General features: G+C 44.5%; 5 non-coding genes across 5 annotated transcripts; 3 read left to right on the top strand and 2 right to left on the bottom strand.

Annotated features, from left to right (window-relative positions):
* The first annotated feature begins 1,596 nt into the window (after positions 1-1,596).
* On the top strand, positions 1,597-1,688 carry trnar-ucg (transfer RNA arginine (anticodon UCG)). Its single transcript is given in 2 exon segments — positions 1,597-1,633; positions 1,653-1,688. It is a non-coding gene; the product is annotated as a tRNA-Arg (tRNA).
* Positions 1,689-2,248: 560 nt separating this feature from the next.
* trnap-ugg (transfer RNA proline (anticodon UGG)) lies at positions 2,249-2,333 on the bottom strand. Its single transcript is given in 2 exon segments — positions 2,249-2,284; positions 2,298-2,333. It is a non-coding gene; the product is annotated as a tRNA-Pro (tRNA).
* Positions 2,334-5,051: 2,718 nt separating this feature from the next.
* Positions 5,052-5,123, bottom strand: trnad-guc (transfer RNA aspartic acid (anticodon GUC)). The gene has a single exon. It is a non-coding gene; the product is annotated as a tRNA-Asp (tRNA).
* A 6,066-nt stretch (positions 5,124-11,189) lies between these two features.
* On the top strand, positions 11,190-11,261 carry trnad-guc (transfer RNA aspartic acid (anticodon GUC)). Its single transcript has one exon. It is a non-coding gene; the product is annotated as a tRNA-Asp (tRNA).
* A 5,343-nt stretch (positions 11,262-16,604) lies between these two features.
* Positions 16,605-16,695, top strand: trnap-cgg (transfer RNA proline (anticodon CGG)). The gene is given in 2 exon segments: positions 16,605-16,640; positions 16,660-16,695. It is a non-coding gene; the product is annotated as a tRNA-Pro (tRNA).
* Positions 16,696-18,034: the final 1,339 nt, after the last annotated feature.

Here is an 18,034-nt window from a genome sequence, read left to right as displayed (position 1 = left end):
GATCCCCCCGTCATCCTTCTAAACTCCAACGAGTACAGACCCAGTCTATCCAGTCTCTCTTCATAGGCTAACCTCCTCATCTCAGGTCTCAGCCCAGTGAACCTCCTCTGAACTGCTCTGTTGTGTCAAAATATTCTCCGCGAAGATGTTTTCCGTTTTGCTAATGTTAATTATCTGATCTCATGATGTTCCATGTTGGGTTAAAATGTTGTCTGTTGTGTTAAGACCTTCTCTGTTCTTGTATAAAACTCTGGTTAAACTGGAAGTGGATAACGATCGCTCAATTTCGACTGCCTTTTACCCTCTGTTCGGGAATGTGATTGGGTGATTCATATTGTATCCAACACATGCATGTGAGTGAGATTTGTTCTGTGTCTCTCCGTCTCCAGTTGGAGTTGCGAGTTTTTATTTGTTTTATTCATTTCGAGAGGTGGGTACCACTGACTAGGCCAACGTTCATTGCCAATCCCTAACCGGCCTTAAGTAGGTGGTGGTTTGCTGCTTTCTTAAACTGCTGCTGTCCCTGAGGTGAGGGAACAACCACGGTGCTGTCAGCCTAACAGTGGAGAAACATAAGCTGCAGTCTCAACTCTCACTGATTTTGTAGCAGAGACAAATTAATAATCCCACACTCAGGAACAGTGCTGCATTTTGACAGAAGAGATGGGGAGAGGCAATAGAAACTGAATGGTCCAGTTCTGAGCAGTGTGCAGGCTCAGGGGGACCTGAGGGTCAGAGAGATCTTTGAAGGAGAGAGACGATTTTAAGAGAGTCGTCAGGAAGGCGGATTGGATGTTTGGCTTCATAACTGGAGATACTGAGTATAAAAACTGGGAAGTTCTGCTCAATCTTTATGAAGCCCTGATTAACTGTAGCTGTTTTAGGATTGCCCCCAGACCCGGGAACCAGACTTTACAAAGTGTGTGAGAGTCCTTATGAAGGGGGAAAGGAGATTTACTGTTTTGGATCCAGCAGTGAGGGATTTTAGCTCCAAGGTATGGCTGGATAACTCGGAGTTTCTCTCTGTGCAGCAAAAGGGATTGAGTGGCGCTGGAAGAGAGGTGTAAAAGAGTAGAACATATTGAACTAAGGTTCACAGGGGGAAGTTCCTGCATTAGCTGCTAGCAGAAGGATTTGAGGACAGGCATTGAAGATTGAAGACAGGAAGTGCAAGAGGCATAGCATCCCGACAGTGCGGAAGGAGGCCATTCGGCCCAGATATTCTGCACCGACTCTCCGACAGTGAATCCCTCCCTGTCACTCTACGTAATTAATCTGCTAATCCGCCTAACAGTAAGGGTCAATTTAGCCTGGCCAATCTACCAAATTTGCTCGTCGTTGGAGATGGGAGGAAACCGGAGCATCCGAAGGAAACCCACGCAGACACGGGGAGAGCGTGCAATCTCCACACAGACAGGCACCAAAAGAATGTTAGAAGTGGACGTTAGATTTCTGCTGTTGACAAACTCTGGGGATTCCACTTAATTTTTTTGGCATCTGGGAATCAGTGAAGTAACTAAAAACAAAACTGAAAATAAATATGATCACGGCAGTTATTCACATGGCGCTAACATTTGGGCATGACTTGCATCTGTTGACCGCGTGGCCTAATGGATAAGGCGTCTGACTTCGGTAATTCTGGTGATGATGGTCTCAGAAAATTACAGGTTCAAGTCCTGTCGCGGTCGTTTTATGCAGAAATCTGGTAAAACTTCCGGCAAACTGAGATTTCCTTCTTCAGCTGAAAGCTCTGCATTTTCTTGCAAACATTGCGGGGCGCTTTCTCAGAATGTATTTCCTTGTTGTTTTGTCCATTACATTTTCTCACCTCATTATTTTAGCCTCCTCCGAAGAAATCTATCTTTTTTGCGTGATCTTAATAAATTATTGATGCCCCCGAATGGAGCAACAGGCTTTGTAGCAAATAGTTTAATAAAATTCTGTGGAGGAAGAGGTTTAATAACGAGCTGAGTGAAGTGTTTCTGATTACAGGGATGAAAGGTGATGTCACTGGGCTGGTGATCCAGAGGCCCGCGCTAATCTTTGGGGACACCGGAATTAAAGGAATACATGGAAAAATTAAAATCTGACTGGGATTCCCAGTCCTGTCAGACTGTATGGTTGCTTTCCGAGTTCTCAGAGATATTTTCTCTGCAATGAGTTCGCGGGAGGTAAACATTGCTTCGTCTTTCACTCGTTGTCGCCACCTTCATTGCAAAGAATTATCTTTAGGAAAAAAAAAATTGCAGGGCTCGTCCGGGATTTGAACCCGGGACCTCTCGCATTCTAATACTGTGCCCAAAGTGAGAATCATACCCCTAGACCAACGAGCCACCCACGGCCATCTATCCCCTGAACTTTTCAAAGTGTGCCAAAGTTAGACAATTTTTTTTGACCACTGAGAGATTTATTGAACAATGTTCCATTTCACTCTCTGTTTTGATGAAGTCATGATGTAGAGATGCCGGCGTTGGTTTGGGGTAAACAGAGTAAGAAGTCTCACAACACCAGGTTAATGTCCAATCGGTTTATTTGTTCGTAAACCCACAAGCTTTCGGGGTTTGCCCATTCATAAGAACATAAGAAATCGGAGCAGGAGTAGGCCACCTAGCCCCTTGAGCCTGCCCCGCCATTCAATAAGATCATGGCTGACCTGTCGTGTCTCAGTTCCACATTCCCGCCCTCTCCACATAACCCTTAATCCCCTTGCCTATCAAAAACCTATCCACCCGCGTCTTAAATATATTTAGCGAGGCAGCCTCCACCACTTCAACGGGCAGAGAATTCCAGAGATTCACCACCCTTTGAGCGAAGAAGTTCCTCTTCAACTCCGTTCTAAACCGCCCCACTTTATCTTGAGGCTGTGGCCTTTAGTCTTACTGTCCTTTCTGAGCGGGAAGAGCCTCTCCGCCTCTATCCTATCCATCCCATTCATCATCTTATACGTCTCAATGAGATCTCCCCTCATTCTTCTAAACTCTAACGGGTACAAGCCTAGTTTATTCAGCCTCTCCTCATAGTTCAACCCCCTCAACTGCGGCATCAGCCTAGTAAACCTCCTCTGCACTCCCTCCAAGGCCAAAATATCCTTGCGTCATCACCCGACAAAGGGGCAAACCCCGGAAGCAGGTGAGTTTAAGATCAAATAAATTGATTGGACTCTTACCTGGTGTTGTGAGACTTCTTACCCAGTCAAAGAAGGCAGAGGATCACAGTGGAAGGATTTGTTTCTGAATAGAGGGCTGTGGCAAGTGGTGTTCCTCAGAGTTCAGTGCTGGGACCTTTGCTGTTTGTAACATATAAATTATTTGGCGGAAAATGTAACTGATTTGATTAGTAAGTTTGCAGACAACACAAACAATGGTGGATTTCTGGGTAGTGATGATGGCCATCAGAGGATACAGCAGAATATAGATCAGTTGGAGACTTGGGCAGAGAGATGGCCGATGGTATTTAATCCGGACAAATGTGGGTTCATTCATTTTGGAAGGTCTAATACAGATAGGAAATATATAGTAAATGGCAGAACCCATCAGAGTATTGATAGCCAAAGGGATCTGAGTGGACAGGTCCACAGGTCTTTGAAATTGGCAATGCTGGTGGAGAAGGTAGTCAAGGAGGCACATAACATTCTTGCATTCGTCGGCTGAGACCTTGAGTTTAAAAATTGGCAAGTCATGTTGCTGCTTTATAGAACCTTACTGAGGCTGCACTTGGAATTTAGTGTTCAGTTCCGACCGCCAAACTACCAGAAGAATGTGGAGGCTTTGGAGAGGGTGCAGAAAAGATTTACTAGGATGTTGCCTGCTGAGGATGGCATTAGCTATGAGGAGGGGTTCGAGAAACTTGTTTTGTCCTCACTGGAACGAAAGAGGTTGAGGGGCGACTTGCGAGAAGTCCACAAGATTACGAGAGGCATGGACAGAGTGGATAGTCAGAAGCTTTTTTTTTCCCCCGGGTGAAAGAATCAGTCTCTCGGAGGCAAAGGTTTAAGGTGTGAGGGACAAGGTTTAAAGGAGATGTATGAGGGAAGGAGTGGCGGGTGCCTGGAACTCTTTGCCACGGATGTAGTGGAAATGGATACGGTAGTGACTTCTTAGAGGTGTATTGACAAATTCATGAACAAGATGGAAATAGAGGGATCTGGTCCCCGGAATGGAAGGAGGGTTTAGATAAGTCGGGTAGCATGATCGATGCAGGCTTGGAAGGCCGAAGGGCCTGTTTCTGTGCTGTAATTTTCTTTGATCTTTGCTCACCCAGAGAAAATCTACGCAAACACGGGGAAACATGGAGACTCCACACGGACACTGAGTCAAACCGGGAATCAAACCCGGGTCCCTGGTGCTGTGAGGCAGCAGCAGCTTCCTATCCACCCTGTCCGTTTCTTATACACCTCAATCAGGTCTCCTCTCAGCCTTCACTGCTCTAAATAAAATAATCTGATCCAATCCAATCTCTCTTCATAGCTCAAATTCTCCATCCCAGTCTACGATCTGGTCCCTGGTAAATGGACACTGCACCGTCCCCAGTGCAATCAAATCCTGACTGTAGTGATTTGACCGGAACTGCACACTGTCCTCCAGCGGTGGCCTCACCAAAATGTTGTCCAGCTCTAAGTGAACCTTCCTGCTCTTACAATCATGCATTAATATTCCATTCCTCACGCTGCATGAATCTTCACAACTCACAGACTCAAAGGGATTTCCAATATTGGAAAACATTGGAGGTTTCCTTTGTGTTTTCAGGGATTTGGAATCAGTGGATCATCCAAAAATAGAACTGAAAAATATGAAATCACAGCATTTATTGACATTGTGCTAATGTCAGGGTGTTGACATTCAAGGTGTTGACTCCGTGGCGTCGCCACGTCAAAGGTGAGCCAAAATGCTGATGAATTGAACGAACGTTGATCTCGGGTCACGAAAAGTTTCCGAACAAATGTAAAGATTTCCATTTTCGAAAGTTTCAATTCTTGACAGTCTTTTATTTTTGCCGTTTTCAAAATTCGAGAACAACACACGTACAATTTGGCATAATAAAATTGCGCTGAACTCCCCATCGGGGAATTGAACCCCGGTCTCCCGCGTGACAGGCGGGGATACTAACCACTATACTAACGAGGAACTGACCCTGTCATTGCCGAAACGCATTGTACACTTGCCATTTACACTTCCGGAACGACAACTCACTTCTGACGAGATCAGTTATTTTCCCCAATACGGAGAACCATTTAATGCAGCAAACAGCGGCTTCAACGCATTAATTAAGACTTTTGAATTAGCAGGAAAGAGAATGAGATGGGTGCATAAAGAAAAAAAACACAAATCAGGTGGAGACAGAAAGGTGCGTTTCCTGTTCATATCAAACCGCATGTTCTTTTTAATTTTGGAGGAAAGACGGGGTGACTTGAAGTCTGAACATTCTGGACTATCTCAGCTGGTCTCTCTCCACAGATGATGTCAGACCTGCTGAGTTTTTCCCGCATTTTCAATGGTTGTTTCAGATTCCAGCATTGGCAGTATTTTGCTTTTATCTTGTCTCGAAATGTGTTTTTTTTTCCCAAACCGCTGGAAGTTTCAAAGTGCTTTACAGCTGAGATACATTCCTTTCATTATATTGTCTTTTTATTGCCCGAGGTACAGGCGCAGATTGAGCAAATACATAAAGTACTGTATCTCTCATCGTTTTGAAATTCGTCATTTCAGGAACAATAAATTTCATCCAGATCCAAGGACGGATGAATAACTGTTCCTTGAATCTGACGTGATTTGAACACACAACCTTCTGATCTTGGAGTCAGACGCGCTACCGTTGCGCCACAAGCTCACAGATCTTTTACATCTGTGTTGTGTTTGGTGAATTCAAAAACCAAACAGGGAATTGTCTCCCTCTTTATTTTCTCGGGATTTAAATAGATTGGAAGGGTAACAACGAAGCAAAATTAACGAGAAAGTAGAAACACAACATTATCCTACAGGAGAAATGTGTTCTTTGTTCAAGAGGTGAATAGAAAGGGCATTTTTGTATGACGAGGTGGCCCAGTGGTGAAGGCGATGGATTGCTACTTCATTGCGTTCTACACATTTGGGTTTGCGTCCCATCCTCGTCGGAAATACGTCTTCACTGCCCCTTTATTGGGGGTAAACTCAGTATGTGGGGATGCGGCCTGGGTCGGATTGCTGTTGGTGTAGTCTCGATGGGCCGAATGCCCTTCTTCTGACTGTGGGGATTGTTTGACTTTCGGGGCGGCAGTTTCACTTCTCTGAAAGCATTGATCCACCAGTTCCTTATCTAAAAAGCCGACTCAAATGAGTTCTTGACCACAATCTTTGAATATCCCACCAGATAACGATGAAAAGTCCAACATGTCATTCTTTGCGCCGCAGCTGCAGCATTTATTCCCCATTCCCATAGAACATTACAGCACAGAAACAGGCCTTTTGGCCTTCCCTGGCTGTGCCGAACCATTTTTCTACCTAGTCCCACTTACCTGCACCTGAACCATATCCTTCCGCACCTCTCTCATCCATGTACCTGTCCAAGCTTTTCTTCAATGTTAAAAATGAACCCGCATTTACCACTTCATCCGGCAGCTCATTCCACACTCCCACCGCTCTCTGTGTGAAGAAGCCCTCCCCCCCAATATTCCCTTTAACCTTTCCCCTTCACCCTTAACCCATGTCCTCTACTTTTTTTTCCTCCCCTCGCCTCCGTTGAAAAAGTCTATTTGCATTCACTCTATCTATACCCATTATAATTTTGTACGCCTCTATCAAATCTCCCCCCATTCTTCTAAGATCCAGGGAATAAAGTCCTAACCTATTCAACCTTTCTCTGGAACTCAGTTTCTCAAATCCCGGCAACATCCTTGTAAACCTTCTCTGCACTCTTTCAACCTTATTAATATCTTTCTTGTAATTAGGTGACCAAAACTGCATGCAGTACTCTAAATTCGGCCTCACCAATGTCTTATACAGCCTCACCATAACATTCCAACTCTTATACTCAATACTTTGATTTATAAAGGCCAATTTTCAAAAGCACTCTTTACGACCCTATCTACCTGTGACGCCACTTTTAGGGAATTCTGTATCTGTATTCCCAGATCCTTCTGTTCTACTGCACTCTTCAGTGTCCTACCGTTAACTTTGTATGTTCTACCTTGGTTTGTCCTTCCAAAGTGCAACACCTCACACTTGCCTGCATTAAACTCCATCTGCCATTTTTCTGCCCATTTTTCTAGCTGACTCAAATCCCTCTGTAAGCTTTGAAAACCTGCCTCACTGTCCACTACTCCTCCCAACTTTATATCGTCAGCAAATTTACTGAACCAATTTACCACATTATCATCCAGATCATTGATGAGCTTTTGGGGTTTGCCCCTTCGCCAGGTGAATGGAGAGTTCTGGCCTCAGACAGAGCATATAACAGCATAGACAGTTTACAGATTACTGATTAGAATGCGAATCTTTACACCTAACCTGCAATTCAAGTCTTAAAGATGACGAAAATGTGAGTAGAAAGAGCATTATGCATAGGTTAAAGAGATGTGTATTGTCTCCAGACAGTACAGTAATTGAGGGTTTGCAAACCCAGACAAGTCACGGGGGGTTACAGATACGGCGACATGAACCCAAGATCCCGGTTGAGACCCTTCCACATGTGCGCGGAACTTGGCTATCAGTCTCTGTTCAGCGACTCTGCGCTGTCGTGTGTCGTGAAGGCCGCCTTGGAGAACGCTTACCCGAAGGTCAGAGGTCGAATGCCCGTGCTATAAAGCAGCAGCAGCTTCCGATCCACCCTGTCCATTCCTTATATGCCTCAATCAGGTCTCCTCTCAGCCTTCACTGCTCTAAATAGAACAGTCTGATCCAATCCAGTCTCTCTTCACAGCTCAAATTCTCCATCCCAGACAACGATCTGGTTACTGGTAAATGGACCATGTTCTGCAGTAATATATTCTCTGCAATGATTTCTCGGGAACTTGAATCTGCTCCTGATTTTAATCATTTTCGGAATCTACTTTGGAAAAAAAATAAAAATAATTCCGGGGCTCGTCCGGGACCTCTCGCATTTATAATACCGTAACCCTAAGCGAGAATCATACCCCTAGACCAACGAGCCAACCGCCAAAGCCTGGCAAATGGACATATTTTTTCAATATCTCCCACAGATTATTAACCATTTCTTTCGTAACAACATTGTAAAATCAGGAACGTTCCCGAACAATGTTCCATTTCACTGTCTGTACTGGTGAAGATCAGAAGCAGTGATATCAGTTTTCACCACTCGCCAAGTCGACCTGTGGATGTAACTCGCCAGTCGCCCCGGTAATCTCATTCTGACAGCCGGATTTGATTGGATTTGATTTATTTTTGTCACATGAAATAGTACACAGTGAAAGGTATGGTTTCTTGCAGACAAAGCATACCGCACATAGAGAAGGAAGGGAAAAAGTGCTGGATGTAATACCACCTCATCTTTCCACAAGTAAGGGGACCAAAACTGGACACAATATTCCAGTTGTGACTTCATCCACACAATTGAAACAATATTTCTCTACTTTCTGACTCCAGTTTTTTTACAATATTTGCTTACATTCAAATTCCCTTTTAAATTATACATTTTACCCGCATACTGACTTTCTGTGATTCTGGACAGAGACAGCCAGATCCCTCTGTCCAGACAGATTTTGAAACTGCTTTCCAGAAGGATAATAATTTGCCTTTCGCATTTATCCACATTGAACTCCATCTGCCAAAAGCTATCCAATTCTCCGAGTATATCTAGATCCATCTGGAATATTTTTACATCCTCTTCACCGCCTGCTTTCCCACAAATTGTGTATTATTCACAAATGTTGTCGTGTTACACTCTGTCCCTGCTTGCAGATCATTGATATAGATTGGAAAGAGTTGAGATCCGAGGCCTGGCCCCTGTGGCACCCCGCTTGTTACAGTTCGCCAGCCTAAGAAGGATCATTTTTCCCCCATTTATCCCGACCCTCTGCTCCCTGTCAGTCAGCCAATCCTCAATCCAATCCAGTTCTCTCCTCTGACTCCCAGACACCAGAACATTTCATGGGAAAACTCTAACTGCTGTTACCTACAAAAAAAAACTACGGTCCAGTTCCTACATTCCTGACTCAGTAACACCTCCAGAAACAGCTCCAAAAAGAATGAACTGAAATGATACAGTTTAATGGGGAAAATCAGGTCTGTATAGCAGCGACACGGCATGTGCTTGTGGGGTAACGATAGCGGGACTTACTCCCATATTATGAAAGTTTCGTGCTCAAATCACGTCAAGCTTCTGGAGCCTTTGTGCAGTTGGTTCCTGGATTTTATTTCTAGATAATATTCCCGAAATGATCAATTTCAAAAGCATGATTTAAATATTTTAGGAATATTCCATGTTTACAGCCTCAGTTTATATTTCTTTCCACATTTTTATATCGGAGCAATGTTTCAGGGAATTGATGTGTCCATTGCTTATAAAATCAAAGCAAACCCCACAGTCCCAGACGAATCTCGGTATCATCAAAGAGGAGAACTGACTGGCGGTGATTTAAAGGAGGATTCACACCTCAGGCCAGGAGCAAGGCTGAGAACGCGGCCTTCATAAATAACCTCGATATTACATAGAAACATAGAAGATAGGAGCGGGAGGAGGCCATTTGGCCCTTCGAACCTTCTCTGCTATTCATCACGATCATGGCTGATCGTCCAATCAGCAGTCTAATCCTGCTTTCTTCCCATATCCTTCGACCCCATTCGTCACAAGTGCTAAATCTAACCGCTTCTTGAATACATTCAATGTTTTGGCATCAGCTACTTCCTGTGCGAATGAACTCCTCAGGCTCTTTGGGTGAAGAAAAGTCTCCTCATCTCCGTCCTAAGACGGGAATGAAACCCGTGCTGAATAAGATGCTCGACCAACTGAGAGAAACCTGTCGCCCAAGGTGACACAAATCAACAAGAGGGTACAAATTTACTGCCAACGAAACCAGGATAACCCCTGGGGCAGCAGCCAAGTGCCCCACTTGGATGTGAATGCGAATATCATAGCAAAGGGTGGCTTTGATCCATCATCTTCGGGGTTATGGGCCCAGCACGCTTCTGCTGCGCCACTCTGCTCTGCACACACTTGCTTTCTGCCTTTTATCAAGAAAACAAGGATAGGGAAACTCGGCCGTTGTCAGAACTGTCTCTGAGTTTGGAATTCTATCTGTATTTGTCCAGCTTTGGGCTGTAGGATTGGACTCAGGTCCAGGACTCTGGCTGCGGTTGAAAAATTCATAGAGACACGTTTTAAATATAATGAGGATGAAGATGGAATTCAAATCGATTTGCGCAGGGCGGGTATTCGTTGAGTGAGTGGATCAGAATGGCCGGAAAGTTTAAGACACTGTTTTCAGGCATCACATTTCTCTGAAATCCCAATCCTGACGGTGATTTTTCCGTATCGAGGCACCATCCAAACCCGCGAAATCTTTCAGCTGGAAGCACAAGGGCAGCAGATGCAGAGAAACAAGGACCACCTGCAAGTTCCACTCCGAGAGACACACACCATCCTGACTTGGAAATATATCGCCGTTTCTGTGGCTGTCTCACAATCCTGGAACACCCTCCCTAACAGCACAGTGTGTGTACATACACCATATGGACTGCAGTGGCTCAAGAAAGAACTTGCCACCCAATTAATACTAGATAAGGAATGCTGGCCCAGTCCGCGACAGCAACATCCCGTGAAAATAACATTTTGAAAAATCATCTGTGTCGGAGTCGGGGAACATCTGACTTCAGATTAGAAAACTATGTATGTCAATCAAATCCTGAAGGCGGATACTTTATACCAGATGTCTGTCTGACATCATCTGTGGAGAAAGACCAGCTGAGATTGTCCAGAATGTTCAGACTTCAAGACCCCACCTTTCCTCCAAAATTAAAAAGAACATGCGGTTTGATATGAACGGCAAACACACCTTTCTGTCTCCACCTGATTTGTGTGTTTTCTTCATGCATCCATCTCATTCCCTTTCCTGCTAATCCAAAAGTCTTAATTAGCTGTTTGCTGCATGAAATGGTTCTCCGTATTGGGGGAAATAACTGATCTCGTCAGAACTGATTTATCGCTCTGGAAGTGTAAGTGGCAAGTGTACAATGCGTTTCGTCGTTTCGTGGGGCAGCTCCTCGTTAGTATAGTGGTTAGTATCCCCGCCTGTCACGCGGGAGACCGGGGTTCAATTCCCCGACGGGGAGCTTATCATAATTTTATTATGTCAAATTGTACTTGTGTCGTTTTCCAACTTTGAAAACGGCAAAAATAAAAGACTGTGACGAATTGAAACTTTGGAAAATGGAAATCTTTACATTTGTACGGACACTTTTGGTAACCTGAGAGCAACGTTCGTTCAATTCATCAGCATTTTGGCTCACCTTTGATGTGGCGATGCCACGGAGTCAATACGTGGAATATTACCCTGACATTAGCACAATGTCAATAAATGCTGTGATTTCATATTTTTCAGTTCTATTTTTGGATGATCCACTGATTCCCAGATCCCTGAAAATACAAAGGAAACCTCCAATGTTTCCAACACTGGAAATCCCTTTGAGTCTGTGAGTTGTGAAGATTCATGCAGAGTGAGGAATGGAATATTAATGCATGATTGTAAGAGCAGGAAGGTTCAGTTCGAGCTGGACAAAATTTTGGTGAAGCCACCGCTGGAGGACAGTGTGCAGTTCCGGTCAAATCACGACAGTAAGGAAATGATTCCACTGGACAGGGTGCAGTGTCCATTTACCAGGGACCAGATCGTTGCCTGGGATGGAGAATTTGAGCTATGAAGAGAGTCCATGCAGACACCATTCACTGTCCTATTCTCATCAGTAAAAAGTCTGACAACAGATTCTCATCAACCATCTTCGTCACTTCCTCGGAACACTCGATAATGTTCGTGAGACAAGAGCTCCCCTTCACAAAACCATGTTGTTTCTCACTAATATGTCCACTCATTTCCAAGTGGGAAATACCCTGTCTCGACGAATTCTCTCCAATAATTCCCCGACCATTGATGTAAGGCTCACCGGCCTGTAATTACCTGGATTGTTGGAGTTATCCTTCTTCAACAAAGGAATAACATCGGCGATTCTCCAATCATCTGGGACCTCCTCTGTACCCAGTCAGAATGCAATGATTTCTCTCAGGCTCCAACAATTTCCTCCCTTGTCTCCCTCAGTATTTGGGGTATATCCCATCAGACCTATCTTGTCGACCTTAATATTTCTCAAGGGCACCAATACCTTCTCCGTTTTGATTTCAACATGACTCAAACCACCTGCACATCCTTCCCCAGACTCACCATCATACACGTCATTTTCAGTCAACACTGACGCAAAGTTCTCATTTAATACTTCACCCATTTTCTCTAGCTCCATGCATAGATTCTCTTCGTTGCCCTTGAGTGGGCCGACCCTCTCCCTGGCTGCCCTCTTGCTCGTTATGTATGTACAATCAGCCCTGGGATTTTCCTTAATCCTGCTGGCCAGTGTAATTTTCGTGGCCACTTTTAGCCTATTGTTTCATTATGTTTTCATCTTCCTCATCAGGTTAAGGAGCGGCGCTCCAAAAGCTCATCTTACCAAATAAATCTGTTGGACTTTAACCTGGTGTCCTGCTGCTACTTAATGTGCCTCCCCCAGTCGGCAACTCCACGTCTGTCTGTGAGAGGATGGAATTAATACTGTATCTGTCATCCATGATCTGCATACAGATTTGCTCCTCTATCTGTTTCTCACCACACTTCCCTTTTTCCTTCTCTATCACTTCTGTTCACATTGTATTGAATAGTAATTGCCTGGTGCTCTATGTGACTGATGGAGTCACTCTGTCCGTGGTACTGTTGGGGACTCAATGTGTATTTGCCAGTTAGTGGGAGCTGAGAGTGACTGCGGGGTTCATTCCCTCCCTGCGATGCTCTGCCATTTTGGGATTAATGTTGTAACTTTCCTTCTCGGTCACTATATGAGGGGACTGGGTTTACTTTTACCTATCAGTCTCTGCAACTGCCTGTGGGATTCATCCTCTAATTGTCAGTCTCTGGCTGTGTAAATCAATGTGTACTCTTTAAATATCAGAGAAGAGAGAAAATTACAGCATAGGAGCAGCCCTTCAGCCCTCTAAGCCTCCGCCGACCATGCTGCCCATGTGAACTAAAACCTCCTTTCAGTCTGTGGCACTGAGCCTGCTTTCTGCTCAATGGGCCGAGTGTTGGCGAGTGGGATTAGTTGGGCAGGCCAGGGCATTTCATACATCACTGTAGATTCGATGGGCCAAAGGGCCTCTTCGACACTATCCTATTCTCTGATACAGGGCCTTACAACCCAAGCTTGGAAAATGATGTATTCATAGATAATGTATTTTGGGTGGATGTCAGTATAAACTGCAGAAATTTGGTTCATGTCTTAAAACTCACAGTTTGTTTTCCCCGCATACAATTGTTGATATTTCAAACATTTGAATTTGTTGTGAATGCTGAAAATGTAGTGAATTTTCGAACACTTCATAGAATCATAGAAAACCTACAGTGCATAAAAAGGCCATTTGGCCCATCGAGTCCGCACTGACCACAATTCCACCCAAGCCCTACCCCCATATCCCTACGTATTTGCCCCTAATCAAAAAAATCTCAGGACATTCCGAGGCAATTTCAGCATCGACTACCGTGCCGCCCAATATCGTTCAGTTTGAGGGAAAAGGTAAACTGGCCATACGGGGATCGAACCCGCGACCTTGGCGTTTTAGCACCACGCTCTAACCAACTGAGCTAACCGGCCACATCCGATCTGCCCTCCACGGATGGTTATCGGGGCAGCACGGTAGCATAATGGTCAGCACTGCTGCTGCACAGCTCCAGGGACCTGGCTTCAATTAGAAAAGTTTGCACATTCTCCACGTGTCTGCGTGGGTTTCCTTCGGATGCTCCAGTTTCCTCCCACAGACCAAAGACGTGTGGGTTAGGTTGATTGGCTGTGCTAAAATTTGCCCTTAGTGTCCTGAGATGCGAAGGTTCGAGGAATTAGCGTGTAAAAAATGTAGGGATATGGGGGTAGGGCCTGGATAGGATTGTGGTCCGTGCAGACTCGATGGGCTGAAGGGCCTCTTTCTGCACTGTAGGGTTAAAGAAAAACACTTGCCAGAAACATAGTGTGATTTCTATATGTGTGTTGCCTGATGTTGTTGTTGCTGCTCTTGTTTTTTTTACTGTGACTGTGTTTTCACTGTCTGGCAATGAAGACAAATAAATAAATGTCTCATGATCGATTGGAATGGTAGAACAGAGTCAAAGTGCCATGTGCAATGTCTGTTCTTAATTGCTGTGTTCTGGTGACTGGAAGAGACGGATCGATGGATACTGAGGGAAATAAGGGTGGAAATTGCAGTGGCAATGGAGGCAATTTCTAACCCAGCTCGTTATATGGGTGGTGCCAAATGAGTGGAGAATTGCAAAGGGTAAAGACACCTCTTCAGAAATGGCTGTAAGAATGAGTCCAATCAGTTTCATATCAGTTTAATTGTTGGGCCGAAGGGCCTGTTTCCTGTGCTGTGTTCTTCTTTGTTGTTCAATATGTAATATTCTCCAAATAATAACCGGAGGGGTAAAAAAAATAACACCCACCTGTGCTGATGCACAATAATTAAGGAAAGCCCCTCAGTAATCCCATAATGAGCTTGATCGAGATTTTCATGAGGGTAATGGAAAAGGCGATGATTCAAATCCCAGTCCTGATCATGCTTGGGGGAGGCAGTGGCAGTGGACAAGTAATCCAGAGATCCTGGGTAATACTCTGAGAAGCTGGGTTCAAAACCCAAAAGGGCAGATGGTGAAATTTTAATTCAAGACAAACCCTGAATTAATTGTCCATTTTTATAAAACCTCATGCCGTTTACTAATGTCCTTCAGGGAACAAAATCTGCAGGAGGAGTGTATTTGAGTCAGCAAGTCCAGAGGTAACAAAAACATGGATGAGGGTTTCAGGTACAGTTGAGATCAGGTATTATCCACAATGTGTGAAGTTACACAGCTGGAAACAGGTGGTCTTGGTGCAGGAACAGATGTGTGGTCAGAATCTCATTTCCAGGTGTAGTGATGTGCCAAGGTTACATGAGTTTGTTTCAGCCTCGACAGTGACCAGGGAGAGTGATGGAGTCATTGACTGGGAATGGAATTTGTGGTGGGACCTTTGGCCTTCCAGATGTTTAATGGGGAATTATCTGCTTATCTAGTACAAGCTGCTGGATAAGCAATCTAATCATTTAATAAGAGGGATTGGTTCTGAGAGCTGATGGTGAGCTGGAACTGGGTATTATCAGCTTACGTGTGAAAACTGACACTGTTCTTCAGATTATGACACCGAGAGGTAAGGTCTAGAAATAGGAGGGAGCCAAGGATAAATCCTTCAAAGATTCGGGAAGTGACAACACAGGAGGGAGAAGAGTGACCATTGCGGGTGATATTGTGCCACTGACCAGAAAGGTAAGAATGGAACGTGGCGAGTGCAGTCTTCCCCAGCTGGACAACCATAGAGTATAGAACATTACAGCGCAGTACAGGCCCTTCGGCCCTCGATGTTGTGCCGACCGGTGGAACGAATCTAATGACCCTCCAACCTAAACTATTCCAATATTATCCATATGCCTATCCAACTGGCCATTTGAACGCCCTTAAAGTTGAAGAGTCCACAACTGCTGCAGGCAGGGCATTCCACGCCCTTACTACCCTCTGAGTAAAGAACCTACTCTGACATCTGTCCTATAATTATCACCCCTCAATTTAAAGCTATGTCCCCTTGTGTTAGCGATCACCATCCGAGGGAAAAGGCTCTCACTGTCCACCCTATCCAATCCTCTGATCATCTTGTATGCCTCAATCAGGTCACCTCTTAACCTTCTTTTCTCTAACGAAAACAACCTCAAGTCCCTCAGCCTTTCCGCATAAGACCTTCCCACCATACCAGGCAACATCCTGGTAAACCTCCTCTGCACCCTTTCCAATTCCTCCGCATCCTTCTTATAATGCGGCGACCAGAACTGTACGCAATACTCCTCGTGCGGCCGCACCAGAGTTTTGTACAGTTGCAACATGACCTCACGGCTCCGAAATTCAATCCCTCTACCAATAAAAGCAAACACTCCGTACGCCTTCTTAACAACCATGTCAACCTGGGTGCCAACTTTCAGGGATCTATGCACATGTACACCGAGATCTCTCTGCTTGTCGACACTTCCATTAGCCCTATATTCTGTACTCCTGTTACTCTTACCAACGTGAATCACCTCACACTTTTCCGCATTGGTCTTCTACACTTTGCTCAATCTGTTCTTCACAACAATCCTTGAACTGATGTGATGGGAATTTCTTTCGCTGAGAGAAGCTACAATCCCAACATTGAACATCCTGTTGAATATTCAGGGTCTAAGACAAAGAGGATCGCATTTCCCCCTGAATCTGCTGTGTTTTTCTTCAATGTTCCTTTCAAATGACAGCCTGAAAGGATAGCTAGTTAATAGAAGTTTATTCGCTGACAAATTAGCGCACCGATGGCTCGTTGGTCTAGTGGTATGATTCTCGCTTCGGGGGTTTCCCTGTATGGAATTTGCGATAGGTCCCGGGTTCAAATCCCGGACGAGCCCTCACTTGTTGCCAGTTTTGGTTCCAAATGTTGGTTGTTTATTTCGAAAAAAACCACGTTGCGTTTTCGATGGCGGGATTTACATGTCTCCAGATCAGGTTTGAAATCCAGCAACACATCCCGACAATTTTCTCAATGCGGCAAATCAAAAGTTTTCAAGAATGTTCACCCACGGAACCAGACTGTAAACTTATCCCAATGAATCAATCAGGGCTGTCCATTGCTTGTCGCGTCAGGGATTCTTGCATCGTGTGTTCAGTTGTATTTTGGTCAGAAAGAAATTGAGGTCTGACAATGCTGTAGGCGGGGTGGGGGGGGGGTGGTGGTGGAGGAGGTGCGGGGGCGGTGGGGGAGGTGGGCGGGAGGGGGAGGGGGGTCACAGTTTGGTTTTGAATCGATTATATTTTAACTATGTCCCAGGCGTTTCACTGAGCAGGAAGTGAATCTTTGTGAAACTGTTCGGTATTCCACTCCAGAGGTAATTAACTCAATGAAGAGGAGGTTTGAAGAGTCTGCCCATATTTGATTGGACGCGAGCACCGGGTGATATGCATCTAAGGATACTGAAAGACATGATCAGTGTAATTGCGAAGAGACTGGAAATAACTTTCCAACTTCCGATTTATTAAGGTAATAATGTTTTTCGAACTGTCTTGGGTATTTTGAAATCGTAGCCGAGAGTGTTGATGAAGGTAATACTGTTCATGCGGTTTACATAAACTTCCAAAAGCACGGAAATTTTTAATAAGGCAGATTAAAGTAAATGCATCAAAATGTGAATTGATTCGTTGTGAAGGAAGAACCCAGGTTCAAAACATAAACTACATGGTACAGTTCTAAAGAGGCAAATATGTACATATATCTTCCAAGTTGACAGGGATGATCATAGAGGTTTCCAGCATGAAAAAAGGCCCTTCAGCCCAACTTGTCCTTTTTTACCCACTAAGCTAGTCCCAATTGACCGCGTTTGGCCCATATCCCTCGATAGCCATCTTACTCATGTAACTGTCCAAACGCTTTTAAAAAATAAAGTTATACTCAATTCTACTACTACCTCTGGCAGCTTGTTCCAGACAATCACCATCCGTAAAAAATAAAAATGCCCCTCTGCACCCTTTTGTATCTCTCCCCTCTCAGCTTAAACGTATGCCCTCCAGTTTTAGACTCCCCTACAATTTCGAAAAGATATGGACTGTCTCGCTGATCAATGACCCTTATTATTTTGTAGACCTCAAGAAGATCACCCCTAAGTCCAGAGAAAAATTCCTTGCCTATCCAGTCTCTTCTTGTAACTCAAACCATCAAGTCTTGGTAGCATTCTCGTCAATTTTTTCTGCACT

This window comes from Carcharhinus amblyrhynchos, unplaced genomic scaffold, assembly GCF_965287045.1.
Source record: "Carcharhinus amblyrhynchos unplaced genomic scaffold, sCarAmb.v2.hapA scaffold_42, whole genome shotgun sequence".
Taxonomy (NCBI): Eukaryota; Metazoa; Chordata; class Chondrichthyes; order Carcharhiniformes; family Carcharhinidae; genus Carcharhinus; species Carcharhinus amblyrhynchos.
Note: the sequence above shows the minus strand (reverse complement) of the source record. Positions and strands in the feature narration are given on the sequence as shown.